The sequence below is a fragment of the Phalacrocorax aristotelis genome, chromosome Z (assembly GCF_949628215.1).
Source record: "Phalacrocorax aristotelis chromosome Z, bGulAri2.1, whole genome shotgun sequence".
NCBI lineage: Eukaryota > Metazoa > Chordata > Aves > Suliformes > Phalacrocoracidae > Phalacrocorax > Phalacrocorax aristotelis.
This window is the reverse complement of record NC_134311.1, coordinates 8974574-8998421: the sequence shown is the minus strand read 5'-3', so window position 1 is coordinate 8998421 and position 23848 is coordinate 8974574. Positions and strand designations below refer to the sequence as shown.

The 23848-nt window shown below is 49.6% G+C and overlaps 1 protein-coding gene across 1 annotated transcript in view; it reads left to right on the top strand.

Moving 5' to 3' along the window:
• The first annotated feature begins 15849 nt into the window (after window positions 1-15849).
• The window catches only part of LOC142050490 (coiled-coil domain-containing protein 81-like), a 55086-nt gene continuing 47087 nt past the window's right edge, over window positions 15850-23848 (top strand). Inside the window, exon 1 of the mRNA XM_075079152.1 lies at window positions 15850-16116. The gene's annotated coding sequence lies outside the window, so the exon portion shown is untranslated. The remainder of the gene's footprint in view (window positions 16117-23848) is intronic.

The following is a 23848-nucleotide window of genomic DNA, read 5'->3' as shown; positions in this document are numbered from 1 at the left end:
AGGGCGAGGGCTACCGCTCGAGATGCTCCCTTGCTCCTATTCTGCATCTCACCTGTGTGAGGCTCTTCGCCAGCTGAGCTCCTCTCCAGCACGCTGGGAGCACTTGCTTGCCATCCAGGGTCTTGGGGGGTGGGTGAATCGTGTCTGCAGGTGGCTCAGCCCCATCTAACAGGGTGACCACGGGGGCTCACAGCAGCCCACTTTATCAGCTAAGCCGACACAGGGTCAGCTGCCAGGAGCGCGCGGCAGGACAGCGAATGCCGGTTCAGTTACTGTGCCTGCTGCTTGCTGCAAATAGGTCTCAAGGCTACAGATTTTCCAGTGTATCCCATAGGCTAACCTTCTCTGTGTTTGGAATTACCTGTGGTAGGGATTTCGGAGAAACACCCAAAACAAAAAGATGACGTGCTAAATGCCATTACTTTTTCCCTTCTCTCTTTGGCTCCTGCTAGTAATTTCTTCCTGCTCTCCAACAAAAGGATCACCCAAAGTGCAAACCGATTGCGTCTGAAAAGAGTTTACAAAGTTTTAAAGAGCAACACATATATGTATTTTCTTTCTGGGTCTGGGGGTTTTTGTTTGTTTATTTGATTGGTTTGGTTTTGTTGGTTTTTTTCATTCATTTTAAACATACCTGCAAGGTCCATATGTATTCTCAGGGTTCGTCGGAACGGTGCTTCTGGTATTACCTCCTTCTCCTACCCCTAATTTGCTGTACCTTCCCCTTCCCTCCCTCCTTTTGTAATACTCATTTTTACATTAATGCACAGGCCTTTTTTCCTCTGATTAAACGAACTCGAATCGGACTTCACGTTTCCCCTGACTCTACGTCAGCAAACTGTACATTTTTCACTAACGCGTTAGGCAGAAATTTTGTTAGGCATGATCAGAGCTTTCCTCTACTTCCTTGAGAAACGCCCGGTCAACCTTTCACCCATTGCTCCTCTATAAGAATCACCCTGGCGCTTTTCCAGAACCTGCTCCCCACCGTCACTGGACAGTTCCCTGAAGTCCACTGGACACTGAAAAGCAGATATATGATTGCCTTTTCAAAGTGTATTTCCAATGTTTTGTCAAAGAAATAATTTGAACAGCACTAAAATATGGGGACTATTTTTAAATGCCCAGCATCTGTGGTAAAAATACTCTCTTTTTGGATTGTTCTACAGCGCAGGAGGTTTCCGAGGACAGGCTCATAGTGATGTTTCTGTAGCTGTCAACTTTTTCACTCCTTTCCCCATATTCTTTCTGTGCAACACCTGCCTTTCTCTTTGTTTTCACTTTTGTTTTAAATAAGCAACATCGTGAAGGATCGCACTGAATAGGGGAGTGCAAGGACTTTCAATAATTTCATGCTCAACCCCACCTCCTCCAACCCAAACCCTTAATCAAAGGCTCTGGTAGCCAACGGGCCTGACCCTCCAAGTCTTGCGTTGTTTCTTGCAGGAAATGGACATTCTCAGTCACGGTTTGTTTCACGCAGATAACACCGGCACTTAACTTTTGGTATGGATTGAAAATTTACTTTCACCAAACCGCTCTGCTTAACTATTCTGGTGTCTTTCATTGCAAGTATAGCTTCACTTTTCCTGAAAGCTTGGTAATACGAATTAACAGTGCTCAGATTTTTTTTCCCATTTCCATTTCTTGGTTGGTTTTTGTTTGTTTTTTTTTTAAGATGGAAGTATCACCAAAACAATTAAAACAATAAAAACCACATTTCTGCTCTATTGTTAGGGAAAAGCTCCCTTTCCCCCACAGTAATGCTACACAGGGCAGACAAAGAAAACAAGACACCTCTTCTGACAACGGACAGCAGCCGGGGGAAGGAAAGGCGGGGGGCGCCAGGAGACCCGACAGGAGCCGGCAGCCCGCGGGACAGCGGCTGAGGGGACCCGGGCGGAGCCGGGAGCAACGGCGGGAGATTTGAAGTAACCGACACCAGCCCTCAGTCGCCGAGGCGAGCAGCTCCGGGGCCGGCAGGGTCCGCAGCCAAGCCTCCAGCGCGGTGCGCAGGGGGGTCCCGGAGCTGGGGAAGGCGGGGGCCGCCGGGAGACCCGACAGGAGCCGGCAGCCCGCGGGACAGCGGCTGAGGGGACCCGGGCGGGGCCGGGAGCAACGGCGGGAGATTTGAAGTAACCGACACCAGCCCTCAGTCGCCGAGGCGAGCAGCTCCGGGGCCGGCAGGGTCCGCAGCCAAGCCTCCAGCGCGGTGCGCAGGGGGGTCCCGGAGCTGGGGAAGGCGGGGGCCGCCGGGAGACCCGACAGGAGCCGGCAGCCCGCGGGACAGCGGCTGAGGGGACCCGGGCGGGGCCGGGACCGGGACCTACGGCGGCCGAGCCGCGCCCCCAGGGCCCCTGGAGAGCGTTGCCGACCAGGGCGGACAAACGGGGCGCGGCAGCTCTTCCCGCTCGACCAGGGAGCCATGGGACCCACCCCGCAGAAGGCCATGGCCTCTCTGAGCGCTGCACCCACCACGACTGACGCACCTTTGCAGGCAGAGCTCCCAAGGGAACAGGCCGCTACCCCGGTGTCGGTGTCGGGCTGCAGCAGGCCGTGCCCTTCTCGTGCCAGTACCGGACACGCTTCCCCTTTCAGGCAGACAGCACACGTGATGCAGAGGATTCCCTCTCCTCTCTCTACCTGGCTGAACCCGGTGACTTAAGGGATAGGGGGCAACAGCAAAAAGCTCCTGCCCCAGGGCAGCAGGTGCATCTCCTCCGTCACCGCCCCACCTTCCCGGGTGCCCGTGCATAATAGGTACGAGGCTCTGCGAGTGGAACAGGACAATGACAAGGACGATGGTGCATCTAGCTTGGAGGTGTCGCCAAGGTTAAGCCTGCCTATGCCCTACATCAAAACCACTTCCATAAAGTAAAAAAGACTGACCCTTGTCATAAGAGACTCTCTTCTGAGGGGAAGAGAAGGACTGATATGCCAACCTGATCTGCTTCTTAGGGGAGTCTGCTGCCCCCCTGGGGCCCGGGTTAAGGACTATGACTTCATACCCTAGTACAGCCCTTGGGTTATTAGCCATTATTGCTTTTTCATGTAGCCTTTGTTGCACTCTTGCTCACCTCAGTAGAACACAGCTGTGGCTTTCCACAGAAACCACCAGAGGATGTGTTTCTGCACAGAAGGAGGTATGGGGTGCAACTATACCGAGGTCATAGTGAGCAGAAAAGGCTGGCAGGAGAGCAGAGCCCCAAGACATGAGGGCAGAAGGTGAGGAGTGGATGAGGCCAGGCCTGGGCTACTGAGCGATGTGGCACAGGCAGGGCCTGGAGACCTCCCCACAGTGGAAAAGGGCTGAACAGCTGTACCCTCTCCACCAGACCCCATGGACCTCGGGCTGCAGCAGAGTCATGAGGTGAAGGTGTGCACAGCACCAGGAAAAAGAGGACGCATCACAGGTGGCAACAGCAATGCCAGCTGCACTGCTTGTAATGGGGGACTAAGACTTCTCCTGCAGTTTTCATAGCTCAATTTTCTTCTTTCAAACTTAGGCTACTGACAAGTGCCTCCAAGTCCCCTTGGGGCAAGCACATGCCCAGGCTGCTGGACCAGCCCCGCTTTCGCTGGCTTCGGAGGCACCCTAATGCTGCCGGCGGCATGGCCTCTTGTGGGCTGAAGAGGCCTGGGAGCCACTGGCCTTTCTCTTCGGGGGGCATCGAGGCCCCTCACGTGAGCGGTGCCTGCCCCAAACGGGAGCGAAGGGGCTGCAGCTGCAGCCCTGGGCAGAGGGACCTGCCACTGCTGCTGCCTCACCCAGCTCCTCCTGGGGCTGCTCCTGCTCACCAGGGACGGGTTCAGATCGGGGGCAGCCGGGAACCCTGTGGAGGGCAGCCTGGGTTGGTCCTCATCATCAGAGCTTGCAGAGCTGCTGGAGGAGGCCAGGCTGGAGCTGGGAGTCTTTTGCTGGGAGCTGCCGGAGCTGGAGCAGCTGGAGCTGGAGCTGGAGGCACTGGAGCTGCTGGAGCTGGAGCTGGCTGCAGGGCTGTTGTCCTCCTCCCCAACAGCATGGAGCGCAGCAGCCTCTGTGAGAATCTATGAGATTCACCCTGGTGCTTTTTCAGAACCTCTTCCGGTGCCGTGGCTGCAGCAGGATTTCCTGTGAGAGGAGCCGCTGCCAACATGGGCCTGGGGCTCTGGAGAGTCCTTGGCCAATGGTGAAGCATGGGATCAGGGAAAGGCACCAGGAGAAGGGGAGAAAGCATCACCAGAGAGACTCTGTCAGCGAAAAAGGAATTTATTTCCTTTTATTTCAGTTATTGGCAGCTGGAGCCCTGCTAGTGCTGCCGGCGGGGTGGCCTCTTGCAGGGCTGGGGAGAGTCCTGGGGGCTGGGAGCCCTCCTCTTTCGGGGGTGCCAGGGCTGCCCACGTGAGCGATCCCTGCCCTGACCAGGAGCAGAGGGGCTGCGGCTGCAGCCCTGGGCAGAGGGACCTGCCACCACCACCTCCTCACCCAGCTCCTCCTGGGGCTGCTCCCGCTCGGGAGAGATGAGCACAGATCGGGGGCAGCTGGAACCCCCACGGTGGGCAGCCTCCCGTGAGCTGGGCTGGTCCTCATTATCAGAGCTTGCAGGGCTGCTGGAGGAGAAGGCCAGGCTGGAGTCAGGAGACTTCTGCTGGGAGCTGGAGCTGCTGGAGCTGCTGGAACTGGAGCTGCCGGAGCTGGAGCTGCTGGAGCTGGAGCTGGCCACAGGGCTGTTGTCCTCCTCCCTGGCAGCATGGCAGCGCAGCAGCCTCTGGGCCTCCTCCCTGCACTGGCACACAATGATGCTGATGACGCCGTGGATCACCTGTGCTGTGTATTCCTCGAGGCAGTCTTGTAGCCTCTGGACCATGGCCTCCACATCTGGACCACAGACACACAGGGCATGCAGGATGGTGCTCTCTACATTCCTTGCCAGCCACCATCGGGACCCATATATTGCCTGCAGCTCCTGGCGCAGCCACGGCAGCACAGGATCAAGGAGACGCTCTTGCCTTTGAAAAAGCTGGGCCCAGACCTCGGGCAGGAGGCCACCCACGGCCTCTGGCCCTGCAGCCCCCTGCTCAGCAGGGGACAGTGTCAACTGTGGAGATGATGGAGGGAATGCCACACGGAGACGGGGACTGTTTTCCGCTCGGTGGCCGGGAGCTCCTCCTGCTGGACTGCTGGCACGTGGCAACTCTTCAGTGACGATGACACACTGCAGATAGTCGTCTTCTGCCTGCACAGAAAACCTGACACTCTCTATCGGTCTTCTGCAGAGGGGGCACTCTGGTTTCCTCTCTGTCCAGCGTAGGATGCAGCCCAGGCAGAACTGGTGGCGACAAGGCATGGCATAAGCAATGTCATCTCGAGCATCACGGCAGATGGGGCAGCTCCACGCTGCCTCCGTGGCCATGTCCGTGCTCCGCAGGGGGCTGGGGAGAGCTGAGGATGAGCTGCTGCTACCCCTTGCTGGCACTGGCGCTGCCAAAGGTTGTCGCACACTGCAAAAGGGAGAGCGGCCATAGTCACTGGCTGTCCCGCAGAGGGGAGGAAGAAACATCCAGGCCCCTCGAAAAGGACTCCCTCCTGGCTCCCTGAGCCCCACGGCCGCCCTGGGGGGATGTTTCCCTACACAGCTCACCTCTGGTGCTTCTAGCGTGTTCCACAGTGCCCGGCTGCCTGAAGCAGGCAGGGCTGGGGAAACACAGGGTATGGCTCCGGGACGGGCACCGAGAGCTGCCGACGGCAGCCCCCAAAGCACCACCCGGCACCAGGAGAAGCCTCGCTCCACCCTCCAGGCCTCGCAGGCACGCTCGGCAGGAGTCCAGGCACGAGCCAGGCTGGGGCAGGCCCTGCCGGCGCCCAGATATAAGCAGCGAGGGACGTGAGGTCACAGTCCATTGCTCGCTGATGTCAGAATCCACTGCCAGGTGACGGCACCCTGCCCCGCATGGCGACGTCACAATGGGCCGTCCACCCCCGCAGCACTACTGCCTCTGCATGCACATCTGGGGCCATGGCAGCACCACTTTCCCCTCCTTCTCCTCACCTGCGCATTCCTTTCGCCATTGGTGTTTCGTGGCAGCCCCCAAGGCCTTGGCTGTGTCTTCTCTTCAGACCCTTCAGATGCCCTTGTACTTCACATTCTCCAGGCCAGCCTCCTACCCAAATAAACAACTCAGCCCTAAGCACTGTTTTTCCCCATTGGTCCCACTTGGCTCCATCGAGTCCCAGGTTTGCACAGCATGCTTTAGGCAACGTCAAACTTAAATGATGTTACAGCGATAGTTGCCCTGGTGCCCTTCTCCTTGCAAGACTCCACGTCCCTGCGTGTCTCTAGTGCTCCCCTCCAGTTAATCTGTGCGTTTGAGCCATCTCTCGGGCAACTCCCCTTCACCAATGGTGAAATCCAGCCATTCCTCACAGTGCTGTTTCAATCTTTTACAGCCTTCTTGCAACACCATGTGCAGCCATTTCAGATGTTCAGCAATCAGCCAGCCTGCATCCTAGTTATTGGTCTGCAGCCATAAATCCTTTCACTCAGATCTCGTTGCTGGAACATAAAGGAGTGCTCCTATCCTTAACACTCAGGGGAAGAAAAGTGGGTATCAGGGAAAAGTAGAGAGTAAAAACGGATTAGATTAGATGGGATGGACTAGTAGACGGATAAGGAACTGGTGGAACGGCCGCCTCCAAAGAGTTACAGTCAACGGCTCAAGGCCCACATGGACATCAGTAAGGAGTGGTGGGGTGTCCCTCAAGGGTCCATCCTGGGACCAAGACTGTGGAGTATCACAGGATCACAGACTGGTAGGGGTTGGAAGGGACCTCTGGAGACCATCTCGTCCAACCCCCCTGCTTGAGCAGGCACACCTAGAGCAGGGGGCACAGGACTGCGTGCAGGCAGGTTTGGAAGATATCCAGAGAAGCGTTGGGGCAGAAGAGGCAGCAAGAGCTGCCCGGCTGTGCAAGTCCGAGGCCCCGGCTGAAGGCTTGGGTGCATCAGCCACTCTCCCAGTGTTGTATCACAGGGAATATCTTCCTTAAGGACACAGCGAGTGGCATTGAGTGCGAGTTTGCAGGTGGCACCGAGCAGAGTGCTTGGAATTTGGAGTTTATTTTTGACAGTAGAGTCCAGCTCCCGCGGCACCCGAGGGGGTGAGATTCCCATCTCGTTGCCTGCTGCCGGTGCTCTTCCCTTGCAGAGCGTGCATCTCTCCCGGGGCAATGCCGGGACCGGCTGCTCTGTGAGGCTGCCCAGTGCGGTGGCGCCTGCACGCCCCTGCGGCCTGCTTTTCTGGCTGGCTCCTTGCTGGCCTGTCTGGGGGGAGCTGTAGCCTTCTGGGGCCTCCTTGATGTTGTGGTGTTGGGGCTTGCGCTGACGGCACCTTTGCTCCTTGCTGGGGGAACGGCCTCCTCTCGCCCTCTGCCTGCAGGCCTTTCTCCAGGCGCTGCTGTTAGCGTATCCCTTGCTCCCGGAGCTGTGCTCAGGGTCCCCTGGAGGTAGTCCCCTTTCAGCGGGACTCTAACCCACAACTGGAAAACATGCTTTGCAAAATTATTTTTCTCTTAGGTTTTGACCAAACCCAGTATGAAAAGCACTGGTACTTAAAACCAAATTATAAGTACAGTTTCCCGTTAAATAAACTTTCCCATCCTGCACAGGCAGACTTCTGGCTGCTCTGTGGGGCACTCACACCAGCAAGTGCTGAATTCCTTTACATTGCTGGGCTTAAGCCCAGCATCGGGACTAGAACCCCGACCTTTGTCTGCCACTCCAGGCGTCCCTGTAGCAACATGCAAACAAGCCTTCCCTTACGTGCCTTTGTAGCCCAACCCTGCATAGGTTTCGCTGCACCTTACAGGCAGGCAACCTCTACCTTTAATATTCCTTTAAATGCATATAAGCAAAGAATGCCTTTACCTTCCCAGGGGTCCTTGCTCAGAGGCCTTCGATCTGGGGATCGGAGGTTCTCCCCAAGAATCCCTCGGAAGTGGCAGGAGGTCCTGTGATGCCGTGGATCCATCGAGGTTCAGCAGCAGAGTCCCACCTGGGTCACAAAATCTGTCACCAAAATTGGGAATAAAGCTCCTTAACACCAATGCAGTATTAAGGAGCAGGCGTTCTTTATTACAGTGCCAGATGCACTGGGGGTAATTCTTCATGGCGTGCATGCCACAAGCCGAGATAGCCAGAGCTTATACTGCTCAGTTATATACATATGCATTAGATTTCCTGGAACTAATTATCATAGCTGCCTCTTAATCACCCATGTGTTTTAAGTCCCTGAGGAGCCCCTGAAGAGGTATCAGGTGGTCTCCGGTGGTCCCTAGTGGTTTCTTGAAGGGGTGTTTTTTGTGTGCTTTCCATGAACTGTGAGTCCTTCTTCCACATATGGTTGTGAGTTGGCCCATGGAGTGATCTTGTCACAGTGTGTTGGTTTCAGCTGGTGTTCTGACCCTTATCTAGATGGAGGTGTCCTTAGTTCCTTTTGCCTCGGTTTCCACTGGCGCCTGCTGCTAGGTTGGGATGTCCCCGATCACCCTTGTGGAGGATTATGTCCTGGAGTGCATTATTGCCTAGAGGCCCCTTACAACATGACCATCAAAGAAGCAACAAAGACAAGTGTTATTCAGGGGGCTTAGTTAGTACGTAGGCCAAAAGTTAGGTGGTATGAGGACATACGTAAACATTAACTGAATCGTAGTATTGATATCCTGAAGAAAATGGAATTTTCCGCTAAGCAGTAACAATGAACCATGTGAGCCTGGCAGAACAGAATTTGCTGGCCAGAGACAGAAACTGAGAGCCAGGGAAGCACTTGTTTTATAACTGTATTCTTGAAGAAGAGCCGAGAGACTGATCAAAGCAAACATCCTGCCTCAGAAGGCCTGAGAATTGGGTGATAAAGTATATAGTCAAGGAGAACAACTAATGGGAATGTTGATAAGGAAAAAGCCAAAGTGCCCATTAGGTGAACAATGCTCATTATAAAACTAAGAATCATGGCCACAGGCCAGAACCACCCCCATCCCCCTCGTATAAGCCCCTTATTCTCTCTCGAGCATGTGTGGTAAATTTAAAGGGAGCTGTACCTTTAAGGTGAAGTGAGAAACTAACCAATTATTAGCTGGGGGATGTGGACATTAGCTGTGACTGACACACATAACTGTACAAATGCCTTGGGGTTTCTCGGTGCAGGGTGCTGGCTTTGTGGGTTACCACCTCTAGCACCCATCTTTGCGCAAAAATGAATTAAAAAAAATACCTCCGCTCTGGGCGTAGTTTGGCGTTTTGCACACCGGCGAACGAACCCGCTTTTCCGAGCTAACAGTATCCGTACAATAAAAACAATAGAAAACAAGTGCAAAGGACTGAAAAGAGGTGGGACATACTACCTAATATGAAGAAGGCTGCTGCACGTGAAGGATGGCTGGCAAACTGAGGGCAAGATAAGTACCATCAGGAGGAGATGATTCCCTTTTGGGAAGTCGTATCCAGGCTGTATTTTTGACTTCTCTTGTTGGGGAGCATTCAAGCGTGATCACCTCAACCTCGTCCTCAGCCACAAAGAGTGAGTCATCAAGATGTGGCATCAGCTCCTTGTTACTGCACACTCACAGCTAATTCAGGATAACTGGCCAGGACTGTGGGCTCTGCATAGTATACCACGATAAAGAGTAAGGCGGGCTTTACTTGTGGAAGAGGGCAAAAAAGAAGAAGCTCAAACCACAGGAAATCATATCACACCACTAAGCCGTCAAAGTACTAGTTACTGTTCATTCAGATGAGAGCACAGAGGTAAGTGGCATCAAACTAGGAAAAGGGTTCTTCCTGGAGCATTCCAGTTAGATGGCAGAAGTATAGCAGTTCCCTGGCTTGTTCTGCTCCAAGCTGCAGGGCTTTTCAGATTCCAGCTGTACAATTATGCATGTGAAAGGGTTTCTTCTTCCCAGGCATTAGCACAGAGTGCCTGAGATGGTACTGTAGCTGGGCAGGGGCTGAAAGAACATGAAGTAATACGTAAAGCAGGGATGAGCTGTGCACACGGAGATGTTCTTTGCTTCTCCCACGGACCTGCCTTAATCCTTCTTTGTGATTTACCTCAGGGGTCAGGTGGGTGACTTTACCTCCCTGGGCTTAGCTCCTAGGCTCTGCACGATGTGATAGGCACCAACTGATTTTGCCTTGCACCTACTTTTTATCGCAGGCAGATGCCAGTTCTGAACTCCAGGCATTCAGCTTCTTAAACTTCTGGTGCGTCAGTTCAACCAAGCGCTCTTTTTTTCTCTCTAGGTTTGTAAATGTCAAGTGCCATCAGCTTTGGTAAACTGGCGAATGAGAAGTGAGGAATGCGTGTGGAGATGATGGCACTCAACTGAACGAGCGGTTGTGCAAAACCAGGGCTGTTTCAGTTTTGTGGATGTGCTTGCAAGAGGTCTGCGTTCAGACGAAAAAGCTGTAAGGTGAGGTAGGGAGAGTCTGTGATGATGACTCCTATTTTTCTTCCCTTTTTTTTTTCTCCATTTCCATTTAACTCAAAGCATGGGGTCTGTGGCTAAACCACAAAAGATACAGTACTAGGGGCACCTTCTTCTTCCGTATGATAACTTGAAAAGCATAGTTTCATTAATCACATGTGGCTTGGGCATGGTCAGTCTTCTTTGACCTATAACTGCACTCCTAAGTCAAGCATACACAAGCTGGATGAAACTCTAAAATAGCTTTACAGTAAAATCAGCTCTAGCGCTGCAAAGTTATCTTCTTTTCTCTCTTTTCTTTTCTCAGGGTCAAGATTTGCCAATTTGATGGCATTTTCTTCTGCATTCTTCCTGTACTGGGATTAACAGTCCTAGTAGCTAGACTACAATGCAAGTGATTTTGTCAGAAGTAGTTTGACTTTTTTTTTTAAAGAACCAATGCAATTACTATTTATTTTCTGTTGTGCTCTTAGAGAACGCTACAGAGACACAGTCCCTGGGGAATACCGTGCACAGTTTCCCCAGGGTTAAAGTCTGGATAGCAATGGAAAACTTGCATTTCAAAACCAAGTAGTCTGTAAACATCTGAGAAAGTCACCACTTACATCATTCTCAAAATAACAGTTTATGACAGAGCAGTTAAATTATCTTCCATTACATAAGAGACAGAGAGAGACTGATTATTGTTGAGAGAAAAATGCTAAACACTGGAAATGCTTACACACATAAGCTTAATATACGCTTCTCTATATCATGCAGATAATTGCAATACTGAACACTAGATTCGCGTAACGGCAGGCTGAAAGTCAATGGCACTAAGGCTTTACGTGCAGCTGTAACTGTGCCTTCTCATGCAGCTGGAGAGCAGAAAGAAAATGAGAAGTCTAGAAATTAAAGAGCATGCACCGTGCTTGCATCATCTAGCTCTAGATCATCTCCTGATTTCCCTGGGTTACTTCTTCAATTCCAGGTGAATATCTCAAGCACCTCCCAGTTTGATTGCTGATCTATTCTCAGAAATGGAAGGTGTTCTCTTACTGAAAGAAAAAAAACGTTTCCTTTGAAATCTGCAGACTTTCTCATGACTTTCTTCCCCCCTTTCCCCATTCAACAAGACTTTAAAAAAAGAGTAGGCCAGGAAAAGGGAAATTTCTGCCTGGAAAAGTGGGAGCTTGACTCACATAAAAGTGACGGAATGAGGGTGATGATGTTGCTTACAGCATCCGCTACCGTTCTTAACAGTATATATTTTTTTTAAAGTGCGCTCAGTTAAAATTCTCTGCCATGCATGAAGGATGTATTTTGCAGAAGACATTGCCTTCGGGCTTGGGAAAGTTTCTGAAACAAACGAGAAACTAGGAAAGGGGGTACGGTTTTGCTGACAGTTGCTAGTGGACCTTCAGTGCAAATGAGTTCAGTGAATCGGGGCTTTGCCAGGCTCCGCTGACTAGTGTGTGGGCATTGTCACCACGCCTCGCTATGTGTGGGACATCCCCCTCCTGGCTGGGCCAGGGCTGAATGCAGGGCGCTGTTTGAACGGGACCTGTGCCAGCCCGCTGGATAATTACTGGGTACACAAGAAGGAAACGTGGTTTCCCTGAAGCATTAGGAGCAAACTACATTCAGGATACTCCATCGGGCAGGAATTCCGCCTCAGCAGTTGCGAAGCAATTGTCTGAAGACTCTCGCACTGAATGTAAAGCCCAGGTATCAATTTCCTCCTTTCAGGGACCATTGCTGACTGGCATGCAAGCAATACATTGCTGTGAGCAGATCAACGCTCCTCAGGTGTCCTCGTCATGTTAACTGCCTCATGTTAACTGCCAGCACCTGCAATCCTTCACTGCATGAACTTGAAGAAAAGCCTCTTCCTTTTGCAGCTTCTCTCCTCCCTTTGTGTGTTAGCCACCTAGCTCTAGTAAGTACCTGAGACTGGCTTTGCTAAGCGTGACTCTGATCGTCACTGTAAAGCAACTGGTGAGTGATGAACCAAGACTACAGGAGATCTCCCACCACGAGAGATGAAGTAGATCACAGCAGTCAATTACAGTGGGGTTTTTTTGGTTCCTCTGGGTTTTGTAGCTCATTGCATATCTCCTCCTTTCAGAGTCCTTGGCAAGAACGTCCTGGTTCACATTTAAAATCCACTCCTCTGTACTAAGCAAGATGATAACGGTGAAAAAAGTTTTACTTTCATCCCTCAGGAAAAATATTTGACCGCAGGAAATATGCAGACCATCTTAAGTATTTGAAGTATGAAGTATTTTAAGGATGCGCTTTCCAGTTCCTCAAGCCAATGCAAGTGTTCTTAGCTAAAAAGCTGGCTGAATAATTCTGAGTTTTCTAGTAAAGGGTCACTATGCATCTTTTCCTCTCATTCAGGCACTGTAGTTTTTGTTCTGGAGAGGCCTTACGGTGCCTTTTCTTTTAAAAGACTGACAGAGAAGGTGTGTTATCTCTGGCAGACTGATATTCATGAGCTGGTTATTAATCCAGTTTTTAACAAAGCCGTTCGCAGGTCAAATAGCAGTGATAGTGTAGTTTCTACTAGCTTGAACGGAGCGGGATAGAGAAGCCATGAAAATGAAGAATATTTTATTTTGACATTTAATAGGCCGGCCTAGCTGCACATGTTCCTCCGCCTGTGGCCCTCAGCTCAGATACACTCGTAAATGACAAGCTAATTGACAAGACACAGATGAAGAATTGGCAAGGAAAAAATAATTTGCTCTTGTCTGAGCCTCTCCTTGTGTCCTGAGAAATTCTGATTGCAGAATTTGCACTGTGAGTGAGTTAAAGTGGATGAATGACATGATATTTGTCAGCCTTGCCTGGTGGAAGAGAAGGAGGGTCAAAAGTTTCTCTTCGGGCCATTTTCTAAAGGGGTATTTTCACTTTTGTGTCTGTAGTTCTAGGCTAGCTCCACCTTTTCTCTGGAGACGATAAGGCCACTTTGATCACATCGGAGATAACAAGGTCTGCTTGAAGGAGTAATTGCTTTTGTCCTTCCTCATCAGGAGCCTGTTTCCCAGAGTAAAGAAGGTACTCGAAGTGGACGTGCTTCCTGTGGTGCAGGAGTTGCTCTTATTAATAGCCCTAAGCCAGCTTTCCTAAGAGATGCTGGCATCTGGTATGCCTCTTGTAACCTGGCTCCCTGTCACGGGCTTCTACAGGGCACTTCTACTTATTTGCATGGACACAGGCTGCAGCTGCTGGGACCACCGTAAGGTTAGCAGGCCTTGACCTTGTGCTGGTTAACACAGCTTTTTTTACCTGTCCTTGCTGACATGGCTTTTCTAGAAGAAATGGCCTGTGAATGTTTGAAGAATTTGCTACAGAACTGCAGAGATCTTTTTTTCCCTTGCTGGTTTTGACACAAGCTTAGGTGTGCGAAGGAAACACACGTGCTGCTCTGTGCCTGACTAATGATGATTTCAGGGTGGGCCTGAGAAGAGAAACTTAGACGATTACTTGATGGCCAGAAGTGAGGGCTCACTGCACCGGCTGGCTCTGTGGCCTGTAATGACTTCCTAGGACTACGACGGATTGCCAAAAGGTGGATAAATTCTGTCATGTCACATGAAAGCTTTAGAGATTTCTGATGGGTGTCTTTACAGTGCTTTACTTCAAAGTCGTCTTAAATCAAGAAAAGGGTGGAGAGTGCCTGAGAAAGGGAAAATAGACCAAACTGGCAAGTGTGCCGAACTGGTTTTAATGGGAAGGCATAGCCACCAAAACCTTGATGTGAGACATTCTCCTGGGCTTGGGGAAACAATATGTTAAATAGGGAAAAACATTTCTTTATGCCCACTAAGTAGTGCATTTGCTTCTTGAGTTTTACATAGCTGAAAACGGACTGGATTTAATTTGTGCCAAGTGGCAATGGTTGTAACCTGAAGGAGGGGAGACTCTTTAGTGATTTGTGATGCATGTCTTTACAGTGCTTTAATTCAAAGTCGTCTTAAATCACTGTTGCACACACCCAGGTGTGTGCATCATTATTGTCCCAGACCCTATTAACTATTAGATGTGCTGCCCAAATATGCTGCGATTTTACTGAATAATGTTGACCGAGTCTGAGCTTTATTAAGTTGGTTTGTTACAAATCTGAGGGAGGAAAAACTCAGCTACACAGAGTAGGGGAGCAGGCACTTCTTTATTTCGGTGCTGGGGACGCGGGGGATAGCTCAGCCAAACATGTGTCCACCTTTGCACTGAAATTCTCCAGTTTTGATACACTTCTTCTGTGAAATCTTTGTTGCATAAATTGTTTAACAAAAATGCATGCTATGTTCGCTGTTAAATTTAACCTTTACATTGACTGGTTTCTTTGATTATATCGCTTCATCAATATTCATATCCCCAAATAACCATTGGTCACCTCTGCTAATGTCTACTAATAAGAATTCTTGACATTCAAATCAACATGGGAAGGGTAAGGGGATTTCCCAGCAGCATCACTGGTGCGTAACAGGTTTCTAGAGCAGGTTTCCTTGGTTTCGCAAGACTTGACAAATATGACAACTAACAAATACGGTTCCTAGAGTTGCAGGATTCAAACGAAACTTCCCTGTGCAATTCTTTGTTGTTTCACCCCGTTTCCATTAGTTTCTTAATACAAAGCAGTAGCTGCCTAGCGAGGCTTCTATGGTTACGAGTTTCAAAACACACAATATTCTAACATTCTATTTCCACTCGAATCAAATCTGTCGATTTTTGCAAGAATTGTACACAGGTAAAAAGGGCACCCAGGCCTGATCAAGATAAATGGACCTCCGCCCCAACTGGAGAGGTTAAACTTCAATGGCCCAGAGAGCCTTGATGAACCATGCTTAGGAAACAGCACTTGACTTCTTAGCGATTAAGTGCCTGTTTTCCCCATTAGGAACCCCTTGGAAAATGTCGTTAATCTAACTATGCCAGGATGATAGTTATATATTCAGTATCTGTCTGTAAAGGAAACACAATCTTACAACTTCTCCAGCCATTCGGGAGAATCCACGATGGCAGCAGTTTAATTGCAATACTGCTTGCCTTCCACTACCAAAATTTGTTGCAAAACCTAGATTGGGGAATCTTAGTTCTAGACTTAAACCGAACCGTTGAAAACGTAATAGCTAATAACCCAGTAACAGTGGGTGAAGTAATTGCATTTGGCTGTTACTGCGTGGTCATGGAGTTTGTGCACGTACAAATTGAAGTGATAAGGACCGTTGCGTTCGTACCGCAAACATCACTGAAAATCTAGATGATTAATTGGACTGACTAGAACAAGGGGCAAAGTCACCGGTGGCAACCCCGGTGCCCGTGTGGGGTGGCCGGGGGGGAGCTGTGGGGGAGGAGGCGGGGGGCTGCCCGGGGCCAGCCACGGCCGGTTCCGGCCGGTTCCGGCCGCCCCGAGGACCAACAGCCGAGCAGAGCCCAGCGCCTCAGGCACGGGTGCGACTGCCAGGACGGGCGGAAGAAACGGCGAAGCCGCCGGAGACGAGCGGTGGGGTGAGGAAACGAGAGCGAGGGGCAGGAGGGGGAAGAGCAAGGAGCGGCCGGCGGCGCCGAGCAGCGCCCGGGGCTGGAGCAGGCCTGCCCGACCACCTGCGGAGAGCCCCCGTCGGGGCAGGGCAGCGCCTGAGGGGACGCAGCAGCCCGGGAAACCGGTGGGTGCCGAGTGTAGCCCGTCCCCGGCAGCGCTCGGGGTGCAGGGGGGCGTGGAGGGAGCGGGGGAAGCCGGGCCTTGGGGAGGCCCCGGCGGGGAAGGGTGCTGCTCTGGGGCTTGGCTTTGCGTCTGACTGCCCGAATCGCTGTGGGGTGGCAGTGAGTGCCGAGGATTTTCACCAGGTCCCGCAACAGCAAGTGGCAGGCGCCCTCCCTGCCTTTGTCCTGACCCACAGGCTTTCTCGTCCTGTTTCTCCCCCGTCCCGCTGAGGAGTGACGGGCGGGGCTGGGTGGGAGTTTGGCCTCTGGCCAGGGGGAGCCCTCCACAGTCTTGGACTTGCTGTCAGCCCTTGGCAGAGCCTGGCTGGTAGAAGGTGTCCTGTGGGACCTTCAGTGCTGTTACCTGTGATGTAGAAGAAGTGAAAACGCTGGCCCAAACAAGCGCTCTTCCCTCCTTTCTTCCCGGTGGTTTGGGACATGAGAGTGTTGGAATAGCTTGCTTCGGGAGGTAGTCCCTTCTTGGTACGTTACCTGGCTATTGGCTGTTTTTCTAGTTAACCCTGGTGCCACTCAGATTCAAGGGGGCAGTAGGAAGAAGACAGGGTCAGAATTGTGCTCTCATTTTCCGCGAGGAGGAGAGCTGAAATAAGAGATGGCAAACCCTGCAGCTGACTGCAGAGAGGGCCTGACAGCAATAGTAGCTCTGGCGGAACAGTTGTTGTAACCTTATTAGGCAGCTGGATTTTCTGTCATAGTTATATGTAAAACTGCTGTGGGAAGACGTTTGCGCCGAGTCATTAAAGACATGCACAGTAACAAGAGCAAGAGCTTCCAGCAGCTTGAACGAGAAGCAGCTCTTGTGTGTCCTTTATTTTCAGGAAGTGAGTGCAGTGTGTGCCCAGGACAGGGTTTCATATGTAGAGCTGTCACAGAGCTGGAAAAGAGGAGGAATGAAATCGCGTTTCAATGTTGTATGTGTTTGCGTCAGAAAGCGTACAAAGAACAGGCCAGGATTGCTTAAGCTACCCGAAAGGGTACTCAGCTCTGTTCCTGGCATGAAAAAGGGTCAGTGGCTATGAGGGAAAAGGTAACTACGCGGCTCAGGTCCGAACAAAGTGGCAGCAGAGGAGTACTCGGGATGAAATCATGAAGAGTAAAAGGGTGAGAGGGAACTCTTTCTTGCTGAGAGCAAAGGGCGTTCAAGGTAGGCATGGGAGTGACTTTAAGCAAAAGAAGGCTGCAGCGTAATTACTTTGCCCCATACAGAGGCTTGTAGTTTTTATTTTACATGTTAAGAGTACGTGCTATGAAAGTTATTTGCATTCAGCGATGCTCCAGTTTGTCGTTCAAAGCTGAGTGAAGTCAGGCTACCGTGACTCTGCTTTACAACAGTTCCCTTCTATGTACGCTTTGTGGACGTGAGCAGTGTTAAGGGCACCATCAGGTGTCACAGAAATTAAGTACCTCCTGTAGCAATGCATCTGTGAATGCTATTTTTATGTGTAGTGCTTTCTATTCAGCACACGCAGGTTAAAAATGGCACTGCAGGTGCATGCTATTTTAGTGCAGGAGCTGAGGAATTTGTGTTGCATCATCATCTTGCAGAACCTGGAGAAATCAACGTTTACGCAAAGATCACACTTGTGTGCTCTGCTTTCTTTAGAACAGCAGCCTGGGGTTTGGGCAGCTTCAGTGTCAAGGCGATCAGGGTTCTTCCCTGCCGTGCCGATCGTGTCACCATGTGCTGCTCACGCACCTTGAAGTGAGGTTGTCGGACCTCCTCTGCACCTCAGCATGTGGCGTGCTGGAGGACTTTTGCAGGGGTTGCCGCCACCTTCATGTAAAGTGCTCTTCTGACACCTTGGGCACCCATTTTAAGGGGAACAAGAAAATTCCATTTTCTCTTCCATGTGTTTTCTGCTTAAATAGTTCTTGAGCCTTCTATCGCGCTCAGTCCCCTTTTTAATGTTTCCACATGCGGTTTTAGAATAGCACATACTTTTTTTCTGAGCCAGTGCTTTTAAAAAAAAGTTACTTGACTGAGCTCCCTGTGCAGCGACCTGAGCAGCTGAGTTACCTACTGAATGATGGAGAATGGGACATTTGCCGTGGTCATTCCACCGAGCTAGTTGTTCTAGTGGTTAATACACCTCTCGGTTAGAAGACGTCTGCGATACGCAGTTTACATTTTCCTCACTTGAAGTGCCTGTTTCCCATGTCCTTTTGGCAGCCAGGCAAGTGTCTGAAGTTTTCTTACGTAGAAAGCAGGGCCAGGGTCTAGTCACTTCTGGCTTTGTACGCATTTCGCACCAGCTGAAGAAGCCGACCTCTTCTGCTGCATCTTCAAAAAATGCTAAATTACGTAAAACTTATGCCTGCTAAGAAGGCAAGCCCCAAGACACACACAGTTAGCTTTGTAGGTGGAAATGACTCTGATGTGTACAGCTTGTGTGGACTCGTTTAATGAGAATGAATTTTTCTGAGCACCTCATGGGCTTCACTCTTACGTTGACAGTTTATGTACCTTCGTACTGATCCACGGCAGAGATGCGTGTTAGTGAAGTAACACAGTTCTTTACGAGCTGGTTTGTCTGAGAAGTCAAGCTCCAGTTAGCTTAATTTCAAACTGTCTTCATTCTGAAAGGGCGATATTGCAAAAATGGCTGTTGAATGATATGCTCTCTATTTCTGTCTTGTAAATGTCTGTGAAGAACATCCTGAAGAACTTGGGTTCAGGACTGGATCCTGGGGCGTGCAGTTAAAAGACAGGCAGGGCTGAAGGGGACAAGGCTTGTGGCAGAGGGGGGATTTGTTTCCCGGTGTAACTTCGGAGCAGGTGGGTTTACTGGGTGGAGGAAAAGGGAGCCTTGGGGACTGGACGGCTTGCTAAAAACTAGAGGAGGGTGCATTCAGCAAGAAACTTGGGGGTTTCCTCAGGCAGCTGGCAGGCTCTCGAGGCAGGAGTAGGTGTTTGTGTAAGAAGCTCAAGGGTTTCAAGTCCCAGAAAGGAGAAGAATGGAGGATGGGAGGCTTGGAAGTAAAAGAGCCTGGAGGTGGAGGAGCAGAGAGGGTGCAGCTGGAGTTATGTGAGCACTGAGTTTACTGTTGTATTTAAAGAAACTTGAAAATGGCTTTAGTTTCCAGCCACAGGCAGGGATACTGCGGTTGCATTTGTGAAGACTGCCGTTAGCTGCGACCCAGAGATCCTGGTTAAATTAGCATCTCCTCTGTCTGTATAGCCTTCGTGATCATGGTGGATTTTTGGTTTTATCTTGTTCTGAATTTCTCAGGAAGTCAGAAGTACAAATTCTGCACCGCTTGCAGGTGGGTAAATGGGGAGGAAAGCAGATGATTCAAGCTGAGTTAGTGGGGACTTGGAAACCACAAAAGTGGAGCCATAATTGGCCTTTTAAAAGAACACAAATGGAGGCAATAGCGGAGCAATTGGAACAGTTGTATGTCTTGGGGGCCATGCCACAGCTTCGCCTTTTATCTGAAGTTGTGGTCGTCTTTGAGGTGCTAAAGAAAGCCTGATGAGTTTTGTGACTATCAATGACAACTGTGAAGGGCAGAAACGGGTCGCAGAGGTAGTGTTATCCAGAAGAGCAGGTTTGTTCGCCCCGTGTGCAAAACGCCACACTACACACAGAGTGGAGGTATTTTATTTCATGTTTGTGCAAAGATGGGTGCTAGAGGTGGTAACCCACAAAGCCAGCACCCCGCACCGAGAAACTACAAAACATTTATACAGTTAAATGTGTCAGTCACAGCTAATTTTCACACTCCTCAGCTAATAATGGTTTAATTTCTTTCTCGCTTCGATGTAAAGATACAGCTCACTTTAAATTTAGCACCCATGCTCGAGAGAGTAAGGGATTTATTGGAGGGGGAGTTTCCTAAGCCTATGGGCGTGACTTTTAGTATTGTAATTGTCACCGAAATCGGGAATAAACCTCGTAATGATACAAAAATTTGCGGCTGCTATCCTTCAAAGTCCGAACTTCCCCATAAGAGGAAGCGGAGTATCCATAAAGTTCCCGAAATAAAACTCAATAGCAACAGAGTCACTATTAAGCAGGCATCCTTTACTACAGCGCTGGGCAGCACTGGGGATTGATCCACCATGAGTGCTCCAGTGATTCAGTAAAATTCCAAAGATGATATACTATAAAGTCATACATATTAATAAGATTCACGAGGATTCATTAACATATGTAAAAGCTCAAGCTGCATGCATAGTTGTCCTTTTAGTGGTCTTTGGGAGTCCTCCAGTGGTCTCTGATGGTCTTCCTCACCTATCCGCTGGTTGAACTTTGGGTTTCCTTTGCGCATATATAGTCATTGAAGTAGCTCCTCGGTCCTTTAGCCCTGGACTGTCACAAGGGGCTGATTTAAACTAGTTCCTCGAGTGCTTGTCTCGACACTGATGTCCTGAGTCTCTGTTATCAGTGAATTTACAAGCTTATGCACTATCTTTTTAATCCCATCTGGCACCAATTTGCATTCTTCAAATCCCTGAAACTATCTTTGCAAGGGGGGAAACCACAAGAGAACAAGGATGTTTACAATAAGGATTAAGTCAAGGACTGTCAGGGGTTTAGTTCTATCAGTAACACCAACGTAGTGTTAAAAGGCAGGCATTCTTTAATCACGGCGCCAGATGCACGGGTGATCTCTCCCCCTAAGGTGCACACCGTCAGATCTAATTGTGCAGGTTAAGTACATGTTCTATATACATATTCATTAGTTTTCCGATAAAAGATATACATATCCATCATCATATGCAGATGTCATTTGCACATGCCTATTGGTGTCTCCGGTGGTCATCAGGGGGCTCTGGATGAAGGACATACCCTTCCTCACTGTGTCTGCTAGTTAACCCTTGCTGTTGCGCAGACTCAGTTCTGAGATTACGTATGTACTGTCCTTGAGGGATGGTCTGTTCTGGTTTAGCGTTTGCTCTGCAGTTCCGTATCTTTATGGCTCTGTACATCAGCTTTTCTTAAGGCCAAATGTCATTGTAACTTTGTTTCGGCACTTCTTACCTTGAAGCCTTTCTGACTCCCCCAAAGCAACAAGTTTTAGTCATCGTGCAGGCCGTTCCTGTTAAGGCTACCTCATTATCCTGGCTAAGTTTTGGCTGTGGGCCCCAACATTTGTTGAGCTACGCTAGATTGCATTAGTAACTTTTAACTATTTATTCCCTGAATCATTGCTACCTAAAAATGAGGCTTTGATCCTTAAAACAGAGGTTTGGACCCAAAAAGTGAGGGTTTGGGACCTAAAAGTTAGGCTTTGAGCCTTAAAAGAGGGGTTCTGACAGAAACACATTGTCTATTGTTTTGTTCGCATTAATGATTACCCAGAGACTAAAATACAGATCAAAGAATACACTGATTTGTATACTCCATGTCCCCAAACTTGATGTCCAGTTGGATAGGGCTGTACAAGGAGTATAGCAGCGTCCCTGGTTGGTTAATTCCATCACCCTGGTTACCTAATGGGGATTGTTCACCTAAAGGACACTTAGTTTTAGTTCTTATCGAGATCCCAATTAGTTGTTCTCCTTGACTACACGCTTTGTCACCCCCTTCTGAGGCAGGATGTTTGCTTTGATCAGTGTCTCTGCTCTCGCCAAAGATACGATTGTAAAACAAGTGCTTCCCTGTCTCTCGGTTTCTGTCTCTGGCCGTCAACGTCTGTTTTGCCAAATTCTCACGGTTCATTATTATGGCTTAGCGGAAACTTCCAAAAATTCCTTTTTCTTCAGGTGACCAGTAGGGCGACGGGCATATCCCAACTTAAGACTGCCTACCTTTTTGAACTGGGAGATGTTCTTCCATTTTACAGGTTGTGTTCGCAAATAGTTGGCTTTTCTGAAGAACAGAAATGGAGGAAACGGTGGAGAAATTATGTGGGATCATGGACTCCTAGGAAACCTTCTGCATCTTCAGGGTCACGCCGCAGATTCACCTGAAGTCATTATCTTAGAATAAGGGACTAAAGAAGGCCTGCCTAATTTTGTGAACATCAGTGACAACTGTGGAGGCAGAAATGGGTAGCAGAGGTAGGGCAGGGTGTAACCAGAGCGATAGAATTAACCAACCGTGGATGTTGCTATACTCCTTGTACAGCCCTATCCAACTGGACGTTAAGTCTGGGGACATGGAGTATACCAATGAGTGTATTCTTTGATCTGTATTTTGGTCCCTAGGTAATCATTAGTGAGAACGAAACAATAGACAATGTGCTTCTGTCAGAAAAGGATGACAAAATGTGGTTTCGTGTAGTGGACTGAGAAAACTGGCCAGGACTGCCAAGATTAAGAGCCAAGTAGGTAAAAGGTAATTCCGACAGGGGGAGATCGCGACCACCGACTCACGGACCACCGACCCAAGTAACACCACCTACTCAGAAGAGAACAATGGAAGAGGACAGCTGAGCCTGCGCAGTAATTTACATATGGAACGAGCAAGTTTGTACCAATCAGTAGAAAGGACAATAATGAATATGTATGAATAGGTAAATTTTTGATCTATAAATTGTATGGGAAAGGTGTATAAGGTATGCACGTTAGGAGGAGCGGTCCCCCGTGCATCCGGCACCGTGAATAAAGAATGCCTGCTCTTTAATACTAAATTGGTGTTAAAGAGTTGTTTCTGATTTTACCACTTTTTTCGGTAACAAGGGGACATATCCCAACTTATGACCCATTAACTTTCAAACTTGGAGATGTTCTTTCGTCTTACGGGTCGTGCGTGTGTGTAATTAACTGACCAGGGTGAAGCTGGGCTGGTGGTCTGTGTGTCGCCTGCTCACTTAAAAATATTTTCTCCAGTCAGCTTTGGTATTTTAGTGGGTAAGCTAAAAATGGGTTTGCGTGGTCTCACTGATGTTGATGCAAACAGAAATGTGAACTAGCGGAAGATCAGGCAATGCACACATCTCTTGTGCAGGTAAGGGCAGGAGGGGAATTGCATGTGTGGGTGTGCAAGTTGGTGTCCAGGATGGGAGGAAGAAGAATGCAGTGCGTGCTGTAAAAACTGAGATGACAGGAAAGCAAGATCATCTGTAGGTTGCCAAATGACCGCTGTGAGCAGGGACTCAGCATCTTTTTAGTGTGTATGTGCTAGTCATGGCAGCTGGTGGCTGCGCAGGCCATCAGTTTCTTATGCGTTTGTTTCCTTTGAGAACTACCTCCATTGTTAAGACAGAAAGAGGGCTTTTGGGCCAGATGGAGCTTTCAGTTTGTGCTGCGGCACACCACTCGAGTCTGGCTGGGTTGGGAAGTTTTTAACGGGCCTCCTATGTAAGCAAGACTGACACAGAAATAAGCTTAGGGCGGGGGCTGTAGTAGTGATTGTACCGTACATCTACTGGGACGTGCCAGAGACCTGTACCTTTTAATAGTGGGACTGAGAGTGATCTGGGGATGTACTCCTCCTCAGGTACAGAGAAAGATTCTTTTACATCTGGGGTATGAACTCAGCACCCTGTTTTTCTTCTTCATCTGGGAGACCGTGGCATGCCACCAGCATCCTGCTGTGGGTTACTGAGGCGCATCCTTTTGTTATTGGGTGAATTTTTCATGCTGCCTGCATAATCAGCATTAAACACAGGTAAGTGAAAGTTGTTGGGCCTTGTCACTGTCCAATTTTTGTAGTTTTTCTTGGAAAGCAAACAATCCCCCTGTCATAAATGGAACGAGCATCCAACGATCTGTACTGAGAAGGC